Source organism: Ictidomys tridecemlineatus, chromosome 4 (genome assembly GCF_052094955.1).
Source record: "Ictidomys tridecemlineatus isolate mIctTri1 chromosome 4, mIctTri1.hap1, whole genome shotgun sequence".
Taxonomy (NCBI): Eukaryota; Metazoa; Chordata; class Mammalia; order Rodentia; family Sciuridae; genus Ictidomys; species Ictidomys tridecemlineatus.
Genome location: NC_135480.1, coordinates 199,146,348 through 199,167,608, shown reverse-complemented (window position 1 = coordinate 199,167,608; position 21,261 = coordinate 199,146,348). Strand labels below are relative to the sequence as shown.

General features: G+C 37.8%; 1 protein-coding gene and 2 pseudogenes across 12 annotated transcripts in view; all 3 read left to right on the top strand.

Annotated features, from left to right (window-relative positions):
* The window catches only part of LOC101959406 (dual specificity protein phosphatase 18-like), a 54,231-nt pseudogene extending 39,924 nt beyond the window's left edge, over nucleotides 1-14,307 (top strand).
* Nucleotides 1-21,261, top strand: part of Strbp (spermatid perinuclear RNA binding protein) — a 179,948-nt gene that overhangs the window by 40,613 nt on the left and 118,074 nt on the right. The gene's annotated exons all lie outside the window — the stretch shown is intronic.
* Nucleotides 14,488-16,914, top strand: LOC106144743 (adiponectin receptor protein 1 pseudogene; annotated as a pseudogene).

Here is a 21,261-nt window from a genome sequence, read left to right as displayed (position 1 = left end):
CCCTCCAATTCTATGATTTTGTCATTTTTTATTGCTGCATAGTACTCCATTGTGTATAGATGCCACATTTTTTTTATCCATTCATCTATTGAAGGGCATCCGGGTTGGTTCCACAGTCTAGCTATTGTGAATTGTGCTGCTATGAACATCGATATGGCAGCATCCCTGTAGCATGCTCTTTTAAGGTCTTCAGGGAATAGTCCGAGAAGGGCAATAGCAGGGTCAAATGGTGGTTCCATTCCCAGCTTTCCCAGGAATCTCCAAACTGCTTTCCAAATTGGCCGCACCAATTTGCAGTCCCACCAGCAATGTACAAGAGTACCCTTTTCTCCACATCCTCGCCAGCACTTGTTGTTGTTTGACTTCATAGTGACTGCCAATCTTACTGGAGTGAGATGGTATCTTAGGGTGGTTTTGATTTGCATTTCTCTGACTGCTAGAGATGGTGAGCATTTTTTCATGTACTTGTTGATTGATTGTATATCCTCCTCTGAGAAGTGTCTGTTCAGGTCCTTGGCCCATTTGTTGATTGGGTTATTTGTTATATTATTGTCTAATTTTTTGAGTTCTTTGTATACTCTGGATATTAGGGCTCTATCTGAAGTGTGAGGAGTAAAAATTTGTTCCCAGGATGTAGGCTCCCTATTTACCTCTCTTATTGTTTCTCTTGCTGAGAAGAAACTTTTTAAGTAAGTCCCATTTGTTGATTCTTGTTATTAACTCTTGTGCTATGGGTGTTCTATTAAGGAATTTGGAGCCCAACCCCACAATATGTAGATTGGAGCCAACTTTTTCTTCTATCAGACACAGAGTCTCTGATTTGATATCAAGCTCCTTGATCCATTTAGAGTTAACTTTTGTGCATGGCGAGAGGAAGGGATTCAGTTTCATTTTGTTGCATATGGATTTCCAGTTTTCCCAACACCATTTGTTGAAGATGCTATCCTTCCTCCATTGCATGCTTTTAGCCCCTTTATCAAATATAAGATCGTTGTAACTTTGTGGATTAGTCTCTGTGTCCTCCGTTCTATACCATTGGTCCACCCGCCTGTTTTGGTACCAGTACCATGCTGTTTTTGTCACTATTGCTCTGTAATATAGTTTGAAATCTGGTATCGCTATACCGCCTGATTCACACTTCCAGCTTAGAATTGCTTTTGCTATTCTGGGTCTTTTATTTTTCCATATGAATTTCATGATTGCTTTATCTATTTCTACAAGAAATGCCGTTGGGATTTTGATTGGCATTGCATTAAGCCTATAGAGAACTTTTGGTAATATCGCCATTTTGATAATGTTAGTTCTGCCTATCCATGAACAGGGTATATTTTTCCATCTTCTAAGATCTTCTTCTACTTCTCTCTTTAGGGTTATGTAGTTTTCATTGTATAAATCTTTCACCTCTTTTGTTAGGTTGATTCCCAAGTATTTTATTTTTTTGGAGGATATTGTGAATGGAGTGTTTTTCCTCATTTCCGTTTCAGAAGTTTTGTCGCTGATATACAGAAATGCCTTTGATTTATGCGTGTTTATTTTATATCCTGCCACTTTGCTGAATTCATTTATTAGTTCTAGTAGTTTCTTTGTAGACCCTTTTGGGTCTTCTAAGTATAGAATCATGTCATCTGCAAATAGTGATAATTTAAGTTCTTCTTTTCCTATTTTTATGCCTTTAATTTCTTTCCTCTGTCTAATTGCTCTGGCCAGTGTTTCAAGAACTATATTGAATAGAAGTGGTGATAGAGGGCATCCCTGTCTTGTTCCAGATTTTAGAGGGAATGCCTTCAATTTTTGTCCATTCAGAATGATGCTAGCCTGAGGCTTAGCATAGATAGCTTTTACAATGTCAAGGTACGTTCCTGTTATCCCTAGTTTTTCAAGTGTTTTGAACATAAAGGGATGCTGTACTTTGTCGAATGCTTTCTCTGCGTCTATTGAGATGATCATATGGTTCTTATCTTTAAGTCTATTGATGTGGTGAATAACATTTATTGATTTCCGTATATTGAACCATCCTTGCATCCCAGGGATGAATCCTACTTGATCATGGTGCACAATTTTTTTGATGTGTTTTTGTATTCGATTCGCCAGAATTTTATTGAGGATTTTTGCATCTAAGTTTATTAGAGATATTGGTCTGTAGTTTTCTTTCTTTGAGGTGTCTTTGTCTGGTTTCGGAATCAGGGTGATGTTGGCCTCATAGAATGAATTTGGAAGAGCTCCCTCTTTTTCTATTTCCTGAAATAACTTGAAAAGTATTGGTATTAATTCTTCTTTAAAGGTTTTGTAAAACTCCGCTGTATACCCATCCGGTCCTGGGCTTTTCTTGGTTGGTAGTCTTTTGATGGCTTCTTCAATTTCATCCATTGATATTGGTCTGTTCAAATTGTGTGTATCCTCCTGACTCAGTCTGGGCAAATCATATGACTTAAGAAATTTATTGATGTCTTCACTATCTTCTATTTTATTGGAATATAGGTTTTCAAAATAATTTCTAATTGTCTTCTGTATTTCTGTAGCATCTGTTGATATTGCCTTTTTCATCCCGTATGTCAGTAATTTGAGTTCTCTCTCTTCTTCTCTTCGTTAGCATGGCTAAAGGTCTGTCGATCTTATTTATTTTTTCGAAGAACCAACTTTTAGTTTTGTTAATTTTTTCAATAGTTTCTTTTGTTTCAATTTCATTGATTTCCGCTTTGATTTTAATTATTTCTTGCCTTCTGCTACATTTGCTGTTGTTTTGCTTTTCCTTTTCTAGGGCTTTGAGATGAAGTGTGAACTCATTTATTTGTTGGTTTTTTCTTTTTTTGAGGAATGACCACCAGGCGATGAATTTTCCTCTTAAAACTGCTTTCATTGTGTCCCATAGATTCCGATATGTTGTGTCTGTATTTTCATTTATCTCTAAGAATTTTTTGATTTCCTCCTTTATGTCTTCTGTAACCCATTGATCATTCAGTAACATATTGTTCATTTTCCATGTGATGTAGGATTTTTCCTTCCTTCTTTTATCATTGATTTCCATTTTCATTCCATTACGATCAGATAAAATGCATGGTATTATCTCCACCCCTTTATATTTACTGAGGGTTGCCCTATGGCATAATATATGGTCTATTTTTGAGAAGGATCCATGTGCTGCTGAGAAAAAAGTATATCCATTTGATGATGGTTGATATATTCTATATACGTCAGTTAAGTCTAGGTTATTGATTGTGGTATTGAGTTCTATAGTTTCTTTATTCAACTTTTGTTTAGAGGATCTGTCCAATGGTGAGAGAGGTGTGTTGAAGTCACCCATAATTATTGTGTTGTGGTCTATTTGATTCTTGAACTTGAGGAGAATTTGTTTTATGAATGTTGCAGCGCCATTATTTGGTGCATAAGTATTGATAATTGTTATGTCTTGTTGGTGAATGGTTCCTTTTAACAGTATATAATGTCCTTCTTTATCCCTTTTGATTAACTTAGTCTTGAAGTCGATTTTATTCGATATGAGGATGGCCACCCCTGCTTGCTTATGAGGACCGTGTGCGTGGTATATTTTTTCCCATCCTTTCACCTTCAGCCTGTGTATGTCTTTTCCAATCAAATGTGTCTCCTGGAGGCAGCATATTGTTGGATTTGTTTTTTAATCCATGATACCAGCCTATGTCACTTTATTGGAGAGTTTAAGCCATTAACATTCAGAGTTACTATTGATATATGGTTTGTACTTCCATCCATGTTTGATTATTTATCCTTTTTTAAAAAAATTTAGTTTGTTTCTCCATGATTATCTTTCCCCTTGCCCTCTGTCTTTACCGAGGCACTTCCCTCTGATGGTTTTGGTTATTGTTTTTCATTTCTTCCTCATGTAGTGTTTTGCTCAAAATGCTTTGCAATGCTGGTTTTCTGGCTGCAAATTCTTTTAACTTTTGTTTATCATGAAAGATTTTTATTTCCTTGTCATACCTGAATCTTAATTTTGCTGGATACAGAATTCTTGGTTGGCATCCATTGTCTTTCAGTGTTTGAAATACATTGTTCCATGACCTTCTTGCTTTCAGTGTCTGAGATGAAAAATCCGTTGTTAACCTTATTGGTTTACCCCTGAATGTAATCTCCTTTCTCTTGTAGCTTTTAATATTTTCTCTTTGTTCTGTATATTGGATATCTTCATAACAATGTGTCTTGGCGTTGGTCTACTGTGATTTTGTGTGCTCGGTGTCCTGTATGCATCTTCAATTTGTATATCTGTTTCCTTTTTTATTTCTGGAAAGTTTTCTGTAATTATTTCATTCAGCAGGTTACTCATTCCCTTGGTTTGAATCTCTGTACCTTCTTCTATCCCGATGACTCATAAGTTTGGTTTTTTTTATGTTATCCCATAACTCTTGGATGTTTTTCTCGTGATTTTTTACCAACTTTTCTGAGTTGGCTAGACTCTTTTCAAGATGATATATTTTGTCTTCATTATCTGACGTTCTGGCTTCTACTTGCTCCACTCTGTTAGTGATACTCTCAATTGAGTTTTTAATTTGGTTTATCGTTTCCTTCATTTCTAGAATTATTGTTTGATTATTTTTTATAATCTCTATCTCCTGATAAAGATGCTTAACTTCTTCTTTTATCTGTTTTTGTAATTCATTCTCAATGTGTTCTTTCGCTGCTTGAATTTGCTGTCTCGTATCCTCTTTAAGGTTCCATTCCATCTGTCTAAGGTATTCCTTGAGTTCTTTATATGACCATTTTTCTGATGACTCTAGGTCCTCCTGAATATTTAGGCTGTCCTGCATTGTTTGTACTCCTTTTCTTCCTTGCTTTTTGAAGCTGCTCATGTTACTTCTTGTTCTGTTTGACTGCTGAGTTACTGTTTACTCCTATAAATTTATTTGATGCTTGGGAGGAAAGGCATTAGAAGGGAAGGGAAGAAGTCACTAAAGAGAATGAGAGTAAGCAGGTAGAATTCAAGGAAGGGGGATAAGATAATTGAAAAGAAATGAAAAGACAAAAGAAGAAAAAAATAGGAAATAAAAAAAGAAAAAAAAAATTTTTTTTTTTGAGAGTGAGTGAGAGAGGGGGACAGAGAGAGAGAGAATTTTAACATTTATTTATTTTTTCTTAGTTCTCGGCGGACACAACATCTTTGTTGGTATGTGGTGCTGCTGAGGATCGAACCCGGGCCGCACACATGCTAGGCGAGCGCGCTAGCGCTTGAGCCACATCCCCAGCCCCAGAAAAAAATTTAAAAAAAAAAAATAATAAAAAATTAAAATTGGAAGAAAAAAAATTTAAAAAAAATTGTAAAAAACATTTAAAAAAACAAGAAAGGAAAATGAAAATGAAAGAAAACCCCAAATCAAAATTAAAAAAAAAAAACTAATAAATGCAGTCTTAGAGTTTGATTAACTTCTCTTCCAGTAGGTGGCGCTGTGCCCACCAGGCCAAGTTTCTCCTATCAATACGCGGGAACCAATCACTGTGCAGCAGCTCCTCCTCCCAGACTGGGCGAGTCTCCAATCCTGGGTGCCTAGGGCCTCCTCTTGTGTCTAGTCACTTCCCCACTTTTCCTCTAGCCAGGCCCCTCTCATGGGTGCCGCTCACCACAATACTGGGTACACGCCAGGTCTGCTGCTCCCGGGAGCCCTGTTGTCATGAATGACTGGGCACACTCTTCCCGTTTGCCATTCCCTCAGACCCTAAGTTTGTAGAGCTTGGGGCTGAGAATCCTCAGCGAATTTTACTGCCCCTCCGGTAGCCACACCCCCGGTAGCTGGTGCAAGAGACTTCAGCTGTGAGCACTGGTGGGAGCGGTATTTCCGTACCGCGGTCCCGCGCCACCTCTAATTCCCTCGGTCTGGCTACCGTGCTCATGGGAGAGCTGGGAGGGGCCCTTATGGGAGAGCTGGGATTGGCCCTTAAGGTTTCCCCGATGTGTGGAGAGGAAAGGCTAGGGAATTATACACCTGTAGCTGCAGGTTTCAATGAAGTTGTCTCCTCTGCCGCAGTCTGATGACCTCAGTTCTCTGCCATAGTGGTATCTTTTGCAAAAGGCGACAGTTTGTTTCCTTTTGCCGGGTGACCAGTGCAGCGGGTGGGTCCTTACTGTCTCTCCCAAGCCCCGTTTCAAACCTGTGGCCACTACCTATGAAGGCTCGGTTGGCATTTACCTCCATCGGATCAGAAGGGCTGACCGGTTGTTTCAGCTGGATGGATTAGTGCTGAGTCACAGCTGTTTGTCTGCGGGAAGCAGGCGAACGGGAGCTTGAATTCAGCCGATCCGGGTTCAGCGTGTGTTCTGAGAGGCCCAGACTGTTCGCCCCAGATCCACGTCAGGTTAGCATTGCCTAGTGATCCTGAGCAAACGGATTTAGGCTGTTTACGACTCCCTATGCCTGCACAGCTGAAGAGGTCAGAGACTTGATCTCTCCGCGCCCACCGCCATGTTGGAATCGAGTGAGTCTTTTTCATACTCATCAAATGGAGTATTAGGACTCTTAGTTGCCAAAACCGGAAATTGACTCTGGCAGAAGAACTTATGAATAGGATATTAGATGGCTCATAGACTCTCTTGGAGAGCTGGAGAGACAGATTCAGAACTTACGTATCCAGGGACATTATCCTAGGCACAGTCACTGGAGTTTGAATTGCCAACTCCATTAAGGAATGTTAGACATTACAAGTAGAACTGCTGCCTTTAGTATCTGGAGGAAGCTGCTATTCTGCTTTCAGCTTACCAGAATGATTCTCTAAGGATCTACCTTCTTTTGAGTCATTAGCTTTTGAATCACCATCTAGGTCCTGCCACTCTGCCACTGAACCACATTCCCAGCCCTTGCTTAGCATAATATAAATACTAGTTTACCTTCTTGTTTTCCTTTTTTCTCATCTATCTTTTTTGTAAGTAAGTTTTTTACTGAAGTGTAATAACAAAATATATAAATCATGCGTGTATAGCTTCATAAATTTTCATTAGGTGAATTCACCTTTTTTGACCAGTACCCAGAAGAAGAAATAGAACAATACTAGCACTCTAAAACCCTTTTCCTCCTAGTCATGGAACCCTACTTCCCACCAGGTAATCATTATTTATTCTGACTTTATTTAACTGGTTTAGTGTTTATTTTTTGTGTGTGTGTGTGTGTGTGTGTGTATGTGTGTGTAGTACTGGTGATGGAATTCAGGGCTAGGCAAGTGCTCTACCACTGAGCTATATCCCTTTAAAATTTTTTTTTTATGTTTTGGAAACAGGTTCTTTTTCAGTTGCTTAGGCTGGATCCTCTTGCCTCAGTTTCCCAAGTAACTGGGATTATAGCGTCTATCACTGTGCCCAGAAAGTTTTGTCTATTTTCAAGCTTTAATCAAAGCTGTGTATTCTGGGTATATGTTTTCTTTCTTTCAGGCTTTGTGAGGTTAATCTATTTTCTTTTCTTTAAAAATTTTTTTTTTTTTTTTTAGTGTAGATGGTTACAATATCTGTTTTTTATTTATTTATTTTTATGTGGTGCTGAGGATTGAACGGAGTGCCTCAGACATGTGAGGCAAGTGCTCTACCACTGAGCTACAGCCCCAACTCTATCCATTTTCTTTCTTTCTTTTTTTTTTTTTTTTAAAGAGAGAGTGAGAGAGGAGAGAGAGAGAATTTTTAATATTTATTTTTTAGTTCTCGGCGGACACAACATCTTTGTTGGTATGTGGTGCTGAGGATCGAACCCGGGCCGCCTGCATGCCAGGCGAGCGCGCTACCGCTGAGCCACATCCCCAGCCCCTATCCATTTTCTTTTTGTGTAGCAGGAGTTTGTTGATATTGTTCCATTATACAAATACAACACTATCCATTGTACTATTGATGGACATATAAGCTATTTCTAGTTTTTTGACTAATATCAGTTAGGTGGTGTTATGTACGTGTCTTTTTTGGCTTGCACATGTACATTTGTGTGGGTATATAACATGGGTCGAGTTAGTGGGCCATGGATTCTTTGTGTGTTCAGCTTTAGGTAGGAGAACATGCCAAAATTTTTCTACAGTAGTTTTGCCATTTTCTCTTTCTTCTCATGATATACATGAGTTTTTATTGGTCATATATATCTTTTTTTTTTTTTTTTTGCATCTTTTTGTGCTTCAGAAGGACTTTGTGCCACAGGATAATACTTTTTCGAGTTTACCTAATCAGTTGTGTATCTCTTTCATTATCTCTTTGAGGGTATTTCATGTTTTACCTCTATTATCTTAGTATAGGCACAAAAGACATATAGTGAAGTTGCATTGAAAAATGAGTTAGAAGTATGTCTGGAGATGGAATAATCTCCACAGTTTTTAGAAGTGAGAACTTACTGGTCTGAGTGGAATTAGAAGTGATGGAAACAGAAGGTGATAGGATTATTTAATTCAGGTGGAATGTGATCTGAATCTGTAGGTAATTGGTAGCCATTTTTTTTTAAAGAGAGAGAGAGAAAGATATGATTTATTTTAATATTTATTTTTTAGTTTTCGGCAGATACAACATCTTTGTTTGTATGTGGTGCTGAGGATTGAACCCGGGCTGCACGCATGCCAGGCGAGCGCACTACCGCTTGAGCCACGTCCCCAGCCCTGGTAGTCATTTTTAGTTCCTGAGTTGGGAGAGAGTTATTTGAAAGGTGTTTTATCCATTGAACAAGGAATGTGTTTTTGTTTAGAGAAGTGTTCTCCGCCCTGAATTGGAGACAGATATACAAGATGTGATTATGTGACTTTGGTCAGTTTAATCTTGTAGTTTAAATTTTTTAATGAAATAGGGTTTTCGTCTTTCTTTTATCTTGTGATGATTGGAACTAATATGCAAATATGAGTAGATTTTTATAATTCTCTGTGTGTTCTTTGACATTACAAGATTCAAGAGTTTTGAAAAACATAGTGTATGATATATGAAAGGAAATTCAGCTTCTGCTCTTGTAATCCATGTGTAATTCTATAGTATCTCTGGAATGGTTCTGTATTCTCTTTTTGCATTGTTTTTTGTGCTAGCACTTTTGGTTCTGCTTACATTAGAAATAAATAAAACATAAAGTGGTATGAAATGTCTCATCTCTTAAGGCTTGTCCTACAAAATACACTGCATTGCTCTTGATAGTTTTTATTATAATAAAACATCAATTAAATATAAATTAATAGTTAGCTTCAATATTTTTTAATTTTTTAAAAAATATTTTTTAGTTGTTGATGGACCTTTATTTTATTTGTATGTGGTGCTGAGAATCGAACCCAGTGCCTCACGCATGCTAGGCAAGTGTGCTACCACTGTGCCACAACCCCAGCCCCAAGCTTCAGTATTTTTAGTCAAAAAGAAATGAAACCAAGAAAAACAACAAGAACAACAAAACATTCTGTAAAGTTAAGTTGGAATTTGGATTATCCATATGAAGTAAATGTATTTTCTTGCTTTATCCACCAAAAGGGTAGAAGCAATGACAGCCAGAAGAGACAAACATACCTAGTTAGTGCCCATAGATTGGGTTTTTAATTCTGTTTCTCTCTAGAAGGAACCTTGAGAAATGGCTGATTCCAGGTGTGGGGCCAAAAAAGTACTGAGTCTGGATGGGTTTGATCAATAATCTAGAAAGTCACAATCCTTATTACCATAATCCTGAATGTTGAGATCCTTAAAGGTCAAAATCCCTAAAGTTTAAAATCTTAAAGAGGATCACAATTCCCAAAATATAACTCCTGAAAAAAGCAAATTTATTTAAAAATACATTTATCTTACATCTGAGAACATAAAACATAGAACAATGTATAGATTATTTTATACAATAAAATAGGCAATGATATATATATTAAAAAACATAAATACTAAGGCATACTAGTGACAGTTGTGTAGGCATAAGTTATTATTTTTTAGGCATAAGTTACAAGTAGATAAACCCTATTCATGAAGAAATAGTTCATATAACAGATTGCATAAACAAATATCAATGTGGTTTGTAATTGCATGTACCAAACTTTATAATTGTGGTCATTTGAATTACCATGACAGATAACCCAAGTCTTTTTTAAAATTACTGTTTTTATATATAATGTGTATTTTTAGTTGTTGATGAGCCTTTATTTTATTCACTTATTTTTATTCACTTATTTTTATGCACTTATTTACATGCAGTGTTGAGATTCAAATCCAGGATTTCATACCTGCTAGACAAGTTCTCTACTGCTGAGCCACAATCCCAGCCCAACCTAAGTCTTTTGATGAGATTGATCAAAAACCTTGATATTAAAACTCAGGGTGTAGCTCTGAGGTAAAGTGCTTGCCCAGCATGCACAAGAACTCTGGGTTGGAGCCCTAACACTGCAAAACAAAACAAAACAAACTTGTTGTTTTAATATCTTTATGAAATGGGGCTTTCATCTACCTTGTAGTTTTTTAAACTAATATATTAATATGAATAGATGATTTCTTTTTTATAGTCTGTCTCCTGTTGCATTACAGTATTCAGAATTTTGAAACGTACTAATTAATGGTCACCCAAAAAACTGAAATTTGGAGAATTTTTATTTTTCATAAGTGAATATGTACAAAAAAGACATCTCTTCATTTGCTGAGGAAGTTTTATCATTTTCATGTATATGTACAATGCTATGCACAAAGTCATCATTGTGAAAATGCACTTTCAAGGAGTCTGATTTGAAAAAAAATACATATAATGAATTAGGACTCTTAAAATTTTCTGCATAGTATATACCTTCAATAATGGAAATGATGCAAAGATGAAATGCCTAGTATAGTGAATTGTGTAAAATAATACAATTTAAAACAGTGTGTATGTGTATGTTGGCGGGGGGAGCTTAAAAAAACCCCAAAACTTAGAAATTAATATGAAAAAATGTATTGAAGGGTGATTATGGGCAGTTGCATAGAGGTAGTCTAAAAGAACTGGCTGAATTTAACTGTTTAATTAACTATATTTTGAAGTCTTATATATGGATGAATAGCTGCTTTTTTTTTTTTTTTAAGGTCACGACTTTCCTTGGAGCATAGGTTCACAATCATTTTCAGTGTGGTGCTGCTCTTTTCAAAATTCTATCATCTGGTTCATATCAGACATTCCATACTAAATTTTGTGTCATGCTTCTGTGGTGTTTTGGGTATATGGCAATTCATCCTGTTTGTGCTCATAGATAGGCCACAAATCCGGCAGAAACAATACTGGTGATAAACTAGCAACTCTGTTACTTAAGTGTCTTATCCTGTGGTGTACATAATTTATTTTTGAACTAGTCAATAACTTTGCTGGGGGCTGGGGATGTGGCTCTAGCGGTAGCGGGTTCGATCCTCAGCACCACATACCTGTTGTGTCCGCCGAGAACTAAAAAATAAATATTAAAAATTCTCTCTCTCTCTCTCTCTCTCTCTCTCTCTCTCTCCTCTCTCACTCTCTCTTTAAAAAAAAAAAAAAAACAACTTTGCTGGCTTCTTTAGGTAAATGCAGCTTCTCCTCTACCCCCCTTTATGGTGGTGGTGGGGTTTGACTCCATAGGTGCTCTACCACAGAGCTACATTTCCATTCTCTCTCTCTTTTTTTTTTTTTTTTAATATTTTGAGACATGGTCTTATCAAGTTGCTGAAGCTGGCCTCAACTTGAGATCCTCCTGTCTCAGTCTCCCTAGACTTTGAGATTAACAAGTGTGTACCATTGTGCCCAACCAAATGAAGCTTTAACTTATTAAAGGGTGCTGGAATTTCATCATCCAGAAGGAATGCCAGTGCCAACAAATAACACGTTTTTAAATTAAAAAGTTTTTCTTATTGGTATATTACATAGCAATAAGAAAACCTTTTTAATTTAAAAAATTTGGCTTTTTCCTCCTCTTTGCCTTTTTAAAAATGGAAATTGTGGTTTTGGGGATTTTTAGGACTTCCACATTTGGGGATTTTTAGTATTTTGAGATTGTAATTTTGAGAATTTTAAACAGTTTTGATCTTTCAAGATTTTAACATTTGGGATTATGGTTTTTATGATTGTGTCATTCTAGATTATGATCAGCAACAATCTGGGATATTTTATCAAAAAATAAGGAAAAGACTAGGATAAGGCACAGACATTTACTTGTAAAGGCTACCACTCATCAAATTTGGGACAATTTGGGTATCACAAAGCATGATGGTAGTAGACATTGTATCACAGAGAGCTAGAGAAGGGGACAAAGGGAATGAGAAAGGTGGAGCTCTTTGCAGAAGATGGCCAGGTTATATATGTGAAAGGAATATGTAAGATTAGGAAATTACCTTTCTGCATACTCAAATGTAATAATTGGGTTCAAGCAAGTATCAGTGGATGTTTAGATTGTTGGGAAACAGGATATTCACATAGTTTCAAAGAATCATGTCACCATTATTGGTGAAAGAGAAAGTTCATATTATAGAGATCTGACATTTACTACCTTAATCAAGTAATTAAATTTAAGATCAATGAACTGATATCAACTACCCTCAGAACTGAAACACACAATATCACATATGTGTACATTGTTGCTAGGAATGAGGCAACAGAAGAATCAGCATGTGGGCATTTGGTCTGGACATGTAATCATTGACATGAAAAAACAAAGATAAAGGAGACTGTTCTAGCTTAAAAGAGACTAGATGAGACAAAAAATACTGTATGTGAATTTTGATTGCATTTCGGATTAAAAAACTTTTAAAAGATTTGGGAAACAGAGAAAATTTATTATGTCTTTATTGATATCATTGAACTGTTAATTTTCTTAGATGTGATAATGGTATTGTGATTGTGAGGGAGAGTGATCTGATTTTTAGAAGATGTAGAAGTATTTAGGGTGAGATGAGGTCAAGGGGACTGCAGCTTACTTTTAAATGGTTTCACATAAAATAGTTATAGCACATGTGGCAAAATCTCAACTATTGGTGAAGTCAAGTAAAGGGTAGAAAGGTGTTAATTATAATATTCTTGAACATTTTCTGAGGGACTTAATGTTTGAAAATGAAAGGTGGATTTTGGTGATCATGTGCTCCTTCCAGTGCCAGGAGAGTGCTGAAGATCCTGGGCCACTTGGTTATAGGTAGCCTCCAATGCTGTGGGATGTAGTTGGGGGACTGCAGCCCTAAGCACGCCTGCCCACAGGACTCGTTTGCCATCACAGGAAATTCTCTGCCCCTGGGACTGAGAGACACCAGCCTTTTCCCAAGCTGAAACTTGAGATACCTACCAGATGTCTTCACACAAAGGATCTGTGGTGGCACAGGGCATTTGGGGCTTCTGCCAGTAATAGGGAAACTGACTCAGTGGAATTGGCTCAACTGGGACTGCTGCTAGAAGAGAAGTCCTAGCAGGTAATTGCCAACCCAAACAAGGCTGAAGAAGAGCAAATATGCCCAGGGCCCCAAGAAGAAGAAGAGGTATGGGCACTGATGCTTTGCCTGCAGGCCCACTATGCCATGGAGAAGATGGAGTTAGTTACTGTGTGAAGTCTGGGAGGGGCGTTGCAGAGTCAATCCCATATAATGTACTTCTGGGCATCTTCTGGGCAGCTGATTCTTCCCCTTGAGGAAACCAGTTTGCTGGGCCAGCTGGGATTTTGGCCCCTGGGATTAGAATTGGAACTGGCTTCTCCCTGAAACCCTTGCCTGGGTATAATCGATGCTGCTTCTTCATGAATGAACCCCCTCACACTCCTGTTGGAGAGAATTTTCCATAGACACAGCTTAGTAAAAACATGCAGGCCTCATATGTCACCAGCTGCTGACCTACCGCTTTGATGACAGCACCCCGTGCACTCTTTTAGTTTAGTTCGGGCAGCCCTCAGTCAGTGGCTTCTCACAGATCACTAGAAGCCTGTACATCAGCATTGGTGTGGCTGCCAATAACAAGCTCTTGCTATCCAGGAATCAGACAACTTCAGTCATCAACGTGTCAGTAGAGATGGTAAATATCTTCTTATAAGGATATCCAGTCCACGTATGTGCCTGTGGCTGATGTACGCATCTCTCAGACTCTATGACTTCTTTGAACCCTTCACCCACCATATCCACAGTATGGAAATGAAGCAGAGCTGTACACTGCTACACTGTGCCAGTGGCATGAGCCACTCAACCACTTTGTACTTTTCCGACCTCGTGAAGAACCCTGTGGACCTAGTCATGTCAGCCCATCATCCAACCCAAGGGTGGCTTTTGGGAGCAGCTCATCTGCCATTCAGCAGTATGACAAGAATACTGTACACATGGTTAGCTCCCCAGTAGGAATGATCCCTGACATCTATGAGAAGGAGTTTTATGATTCTACTATAAATCATCCCCCAAACTCCTGCTTTAGGGTCAGCTTTTAGACCTGTTGATCCTGTATCAGGATCTGAACTTGAACAATCTTTGTTGATACAAGAATATACCAGATGATGCCTTTTAAGGGCAATAAAAAAGAAAGTGATGCCACAGCTTTGAACTTTGGAATTCATATCTTTAAAAGATTAAACTCAATTGTTAGATGGTGAAGATAAGTTTTCTACCCTATGAGTGGCAGAGCGTGGCTGCTGGCCAGAGGGTGAAATGAGGCAGATGATATCTTGGACAAAGACACCAGTGCCCCAATGCCTGGAGTCCTGCTGCCCTTACCTGGACTGGAGAAATGAGCCTGCTGCAGTCCTGCTTTGTTTTTTCAAACCCAAAAGCCAGAACCTTAGGCATCATGACACCCCCTGAACTTTTCACAATAAGTGGTCTTTACTAGTTCTCTAGGAAATTTAGGGGTTCCAAAGAACTGCTCATCCACCGCAGTGACCCTATTCTAGTTTTCTAGATAAGGTTTAACACAGAAGATAGTTTTCAAATAAACATTCCACGGATATGGAAATAAAAGCAGCCTCTTCCACATACTCACAGGACCTGGCAACCCCTGGAGCCTTCTACTTGTTTCGTGCTGTTTCTCTTTTTGGGAATCTTAACCATGCTTAGACCAAATATGTATTTCAATGCCTCTCTTCAGGAGAAAGTGTTTTTTGGCATATTTTTGGGTATAGTGCTCTTCTGGTTTTTTCACACTGTCTATTGTCATTCAGAGAATGTCTCACATACTTTTTCCAAACTGGACTATTCCTTAATTGCTCTCCTGATTATGGGGAGCTTTGTCCCCTGACTCTTATTACTCCTTTTACTGTTCCCCATAGCCTTGATTCTTCTACCTCTCCATCATCTGTGTCCTGGGTATCTCTGCCATCTTTGTGGCATAGTGGGACTGGTTTGCCACTCCTAAGCACAAGCAGAAAAGAACAGGCATATTCCTGGAACTTGGCTTGAGTGATGTTATACTCACCATGCACTTCATTATTACTTAGGGATTTATCAAGGCCACTATAGTGGGCCAGATGGGCTGGTTCTTCCTCATGGCTATGATGTATATCATGGGAGCTGGCCTTTATGCTGCTTGGATTCTTGAGCTCTTTAACGTAGTTTAACACTTGGTTCCAGTTGCATCAGATTTTCCATGTCTTGATGGTTGCAGCAGATTTGGTCTACTTCTGTGGGGTCTCTAACCTTCAGGAATTCTGATATGGCCTAGAAGGTGGCTGTACTTCTCTAAGCCTTCCCACCTTGGGGTGGAGGAGGAACTTTCCAAGTGCTTTTTCTTTTTCTTTTTTTTTAATATTTATTTTTTAATTACAGGCAAACACAATATCTTTATTTTATTTGTATGTGGTGCTGAGGATCGAACCCAGTGCCTCACACATGGTAGGCGAGCACTCTACCTCTGAGCCCTGCTCCCTGCCCCTGAACCCAAGTGCTTTTAAAAATAACTTCTTTGTTGAAGTGACAGGAAGAGTCTGAATTGCATGTTTCTAGAAGAAACTTCTTAGATAATTCAGTGCCAGTCAAGCTTCAGCTTTTTTTCATAGCCAGTGGGCAATAAACTTTCCATTTCTAGCTGGGGAGGGTGGGATGGTCAACACAGTTATCACCCTCCTAGGCAGTTACCCACCCACAACAAGCATGAGAACCACTCCAGATGAAATACCAGATGCCTATGTTTGTTAATCTGTTCAAAGACACAGAAAAGCTGAAACCCTGTAATATCTTCCCTGGCTTCCTGAGCTTTTCTAAGGCCATGTTGTAGGGGCGTAAGCATGGTGACCGCCAGTTCAGAGTCTCCCGAGGAGAGCAGCTGAATTCGGGTGGCAGGTGTGGGGACCAGCTAGAGATGAGGTCTGAGAGATAAAGAAAATGAATGGAAGGGAGCAGATCATGTGAGTCCTTTTAGGCCCAAAACCTGTACTGTGAGTGAAATGGGAAGCTGTTCATTTTTTAAAAAATATTTATTTTTTAGTTGTAGATGGATACAATGCCTTTATTTTATTTATTTATTCATTCATTTATTTGAGAGAATTTTTTTAATATTTATTTTTCAGTTTTATTTTATGTGGCGCTGAAGATTGAACCCAGCGCCCCGCGCATGCCAGATAAGCACGTTATCACTTGAGCCACATCCCCAGGCCTTTATTTATTTTTATGTGGTGCTGAGAATCATCAAACCCAGTTCCTCACACATACTAGGCAAGTGCTTTACCACTGAGATACAGCCCCAGTCCCCTGTAGCACACTTTCCAGAAACAGTTATAACCTTTTCCCATCATTCTTGGGCCTTGATCTGCTTACATAGCAGGAAGAATACAGACACCAAAATTTTACATAGCACAACTAATCATGGAAATGTGTCCAGGCTTCAAATAACTTGAGTTTTATTTTTTTTTCTTGGCAGAGTAAGGTAAAATTAAACTGAGGAAAGATATTTAATATTTAATACTAAGCTTTAAAAAGAAACCTGCTGGGGTAAATGGATGGAGTTGGAGAATATCATGCTAAGCCAAGTAAGCCAGTCCCCCAAAACCAGAGGCCAAATGTTCTCTCTGATAAGTTGATGCTGATCCATAGTGGGAGTGGGGGAAGGGGAAAAATGGAGGAACTTTGAACAAGGGTGAGGGACAGGAGGGGGAAGGGAGTATGGGGACAGGAAAGGTGTTGGAATATGATGGACATTATTACCCTAGATATATGTATGACTGCACATATAGTGTGATGCTACATTGTGTACAGAGAAATGAAAAATTGTGCTGCTGTTGTGTACAGTGAATCAAAATGCATTCTGCCACATATACCTAAATAAATTAAAAAACAAACAAACAAACAAAAAACCCAAAACAACAACCTGCTGGGATGCGATTGTGGCTCCAGTGGTAGAGCAATTGCCTAGCATGTGTGAAGCACTGGGTTTGATTTTTCAGTACCACATATAAATAAATAAATAAATGTTCATCAACAAAAATAAAATATTAAAAAACCTATCATTTCTATCTTTCCTGATGCTAAGACTATGATGATAATAAAAGTAGAGCAGGAAAAAAAGGTGGATTTTAAAAAACGTTGATAATAAAATGTGAGAGTCTAAAGTATCTTAAGACATCATATAATTCAACCTCTCATTTTCCTTTGGGGAAAAAAGTGCAGAAATAGGAAACTTGTTGGAGGATACACATCTTATTATTGAGCAAACTTAAAATGCATGAATTCCCTAACATTGCACCCAATGGTGGACGTAGATGGCAGTGTACATCTTTGAATTATTGTTAATAGATACTATTATTAATCTTTATCCTGGCATTGTATGCATCTTAGAATCCCTTTACCCCTTTTCAACCTATACTTAATTTTATTTGTATACTTTATTCTAAATACTTAATATATAGAATTAGTTAAAGTATTAAATACTGCGACAGAAGGATCACAAGTTCCAGGCTGGTTTCTGCAATTTAGCAAAACTCCGTCTCAAAATTCAAAGTTAAAAGGTCTGGAGGTGTAACTCAGAGGCAAAGCATACCTGGGTTCAATCCTGAATTCCAAAAAACAAAACAAGAACCTCTCCCCAGGATTTTATATATACAAAATATACTTAAACACATTAACTCACACACACATATATGTGTGTGGGTGTATATACACATATGTTGGTATATGGTATGTTGGTATATGTATTCCAATCTATGTATGTGTATTACAGATTTTTATTTAAGATTTGAATTTTTTTTTTTTAGTTGCAGATGGACACAATACCCTTATTTTGTTTATTTTTATGTGGTGCAAGGGATTGAAACCATGCCTCACGCATTCTAGGCTCTTACCACTGAGCCACAACCTCAGCCCCCAGATTTTTATTTTCGTTTGTTCATTTGACTGTAAGTAAGTTCAGATGTTGCCAGAAAGGAACTAAAAAGCGCTTTGTGAGTACAGAAGAAGAATTAATTTTATGCTTGGGATATGATGAGGGGAGGCTTTCTGTGGAGCTGGCATTGAGGTGGGTGGGCTTTTTTGGAAGAAACTTTATGGCATTATGAGTCATGAAGGAGCCCCATGTCTGCAGACAGGTGATTTGGTTCAAATTCTGCATCTGCCATTGACTAGCTGCTTGATCTCAGATAAGTTATTTCATTCCTTGAAATTATCAATTCCTCTGTGCAAGTGATATAATTGTAGTTTCCATAGAGGGTTTATGTGGATTAAATGAAGTAATGCATGTAAAATATGTAGCTGAATGCTTTGCCATTATTACTATTAGGGATTATTGGGAAGGTCTTTTTAGGCTGAGGGAATATAGCCTGTTCTGTTTTTCTGTCTTAATAATATCAAGTGGTTATACTTTTTCTTTTATTAGTCCTAAAATAATGGATATTTAGAATTATGGAAATTTAGTAGTATTGTTGAATTGCAGAATTTGTTAGAGACAGAAAGGACCAGTCAGAAGCTTATGGAGTATTGTATTACTGTTCCTTGAGTTCAGAAAATTGGAAGATTAAAAGGGTAATCTTCCTCTTTTAGACATTGTACTTTTTAGACTACTTCCTGAATGTTAGTTATTTCACAGTAGCCTTGGGGAGCATATCATGCAGGAGGTATTATTTTTCAGAAAGCAGAATTCACGGAGGCAGAAGAAAAAAGGACTTTATGGCTGTAAATGGCCATCCAACACTGAAGACCTAATTTCTGACTTAAGTGTGTTTTTTCCCTGAATTTGCATTTCATCTCCATCACTCATAATCTTCCAAGAAGTGTTTAATTTTTAAGTTTGTCTTTTCTGTCTGCCAAATGTTAAGACTTTGAAGTACATAGGATTGTGATGCTGAATTTATTTTGCATAATGCTCTATTAGAATTATTTCATATAATGCTATATGGAAATATTTATTTAACACTCAAATTTATTCACTTGTAGCTTTGAGGATTGCCTACTGATAATGTAGGAAGGAAGTGTTCCTATTTCTAGATTACCTTTAATGTTCTTAGAATGCTTATTTGGAGGTTATTATTCTTGATAGTGATGTAAAGGGTCTAAGGAAAGCCTTGGAGACCTGTGAGTGTTTGACAAGTGGATAACAACACTTAAATGACTGAATTCGTTTCATATCATTTGCTAGCATTGTTTGTTCTATCCCTGTGTTTCTGTCTCTGTCTCTGTTTTGGCTCAGTATTACCCGATGATTGGATAGTTTAAAGCCTTGCAGCTAATAAGTACATTATTTAGAGGTTTGAAGTTTGTTTTTACAGTAGAAATTTGGACAAGAGGACCCTTTTCACGTGTGAAAATCATTGTTCTTGAGTACTTATCAATTATTTATATACATTGCTTCCCTCGTGAACTGTCAGAGATAGAATATAAAGTTCTAGAAATGCCATATTAACTGGAAGAGGATTAAATGCAGCAGTCAAAACTCTTTAGAACAAATTCTTTTTTTTTTTTTTTTGAGGGGAGGGAGGTATACATATATATATAGAGGCGCGTGCGCGCGCACACACACACACACACACACACCTCTCTTAATCACTGAGCCACATCTTCAACCCTCAACTCACTCAGTTGCTTATTAGGGCCCCACTAAGCTGGCTTTGAACTCTGGATCCTCCTGCCTCAGCCTCAACACCTTATAGGCTATGTCCCTAGCCCAGCAACTGTTCATAGTCAAGTAAATTTGACTTTAAAAAAAAAAAAATGTGTGTGTATAGACACACACACACACACACCCACACACACACACACACACACACCTCACTTAAGAGGACAGAAACTCAATTCAGTAAAAATTTAGGCTAAACAACTTTAAAGGATGGATAATGAACAGCCATAATTCTTGTTTTTGACATGATCTCACTGGCCCATGTATAGACTATTTTTAATTTTACTTTTAAAACTTAGGCAGCTGTTTATTCACTACTGGGGAAAAAGGTAGGTATGTAGTATTCTACATCTGACTGTATAGATTCTCTCAACCATTCTATTCTATGCCTTCCCCCATAGAATTCAGTCTTGAATTCTGTCTTTATCATTTCCTTGCCTTCTTTTTTTTTTTTTTGTGGGGGGAGAGACTGGGGATTGAATCCAGGGGCACTGAACCATATCTCTAGCCCCCCCACCCTTTTTTTGTTTTCTTTACAGACAGGGTCTCACTGAGTTACTTAGGGCCTCACCAAGTTGCTGAGGCTGGCTTTAAACTCTGGATCCTCCTGCCTCAGCCTCCTGAACTCCTAGGATTAAAGGTGTGTGCCACTATGCCCACCTTGCCTTCAGTTTTTGTATAATTTTATCACATTTATACCTATTAGAAAAAAAGCTTTTTTATTTTGGTTTTATTTTTATGAAATAAAACAATTACTCTATGATTTAATCATTTGGGATTTAGCATTTTACTTAATATTGTATTATTAAAATTTATTCCTTTTCCCCTCTATTGCCAGAGATTGAACTCAGGAGTGCTTAACCACTGAGCCACATTCCCAGCCCTTTTTATATTTGTTTTGAGACAGGATTTTGCTGAGTTGCTTGGGGCCTCACTAAGTTGCTGAGGCTGGCCTTTAAATTGTGATCTTCCTTCTTCACCCTCCCAGGTCTCTGGGATTACAGGTTTGTGCACTGTGCCTGGCCAACATTTATTCTTATTGTTACATATCATTGTAATTCATTGATTATTTTCTGAATAAAAACCTTTTTTGTTTACATATGTTTGTATATATATCTTAATTCATTCTCCTGTGTTATGGGCATTTTGCATGTTTTCCAGTTCTTTTTTTTTCCCTATTGTGAGCAGTTTGCTATGAACATTCTCACATGTCTCTTGAGGTATAGGTGTACATTTCTCTTGATGTAAAACTAAGAGTAAAGTCCCTGGATTATAAAGTGTGGTGGTATTCAGTTTGCAGAAATGAGACCAAATATTTCCCCCAGCTACGATGCATAAAAAAACCATGGGA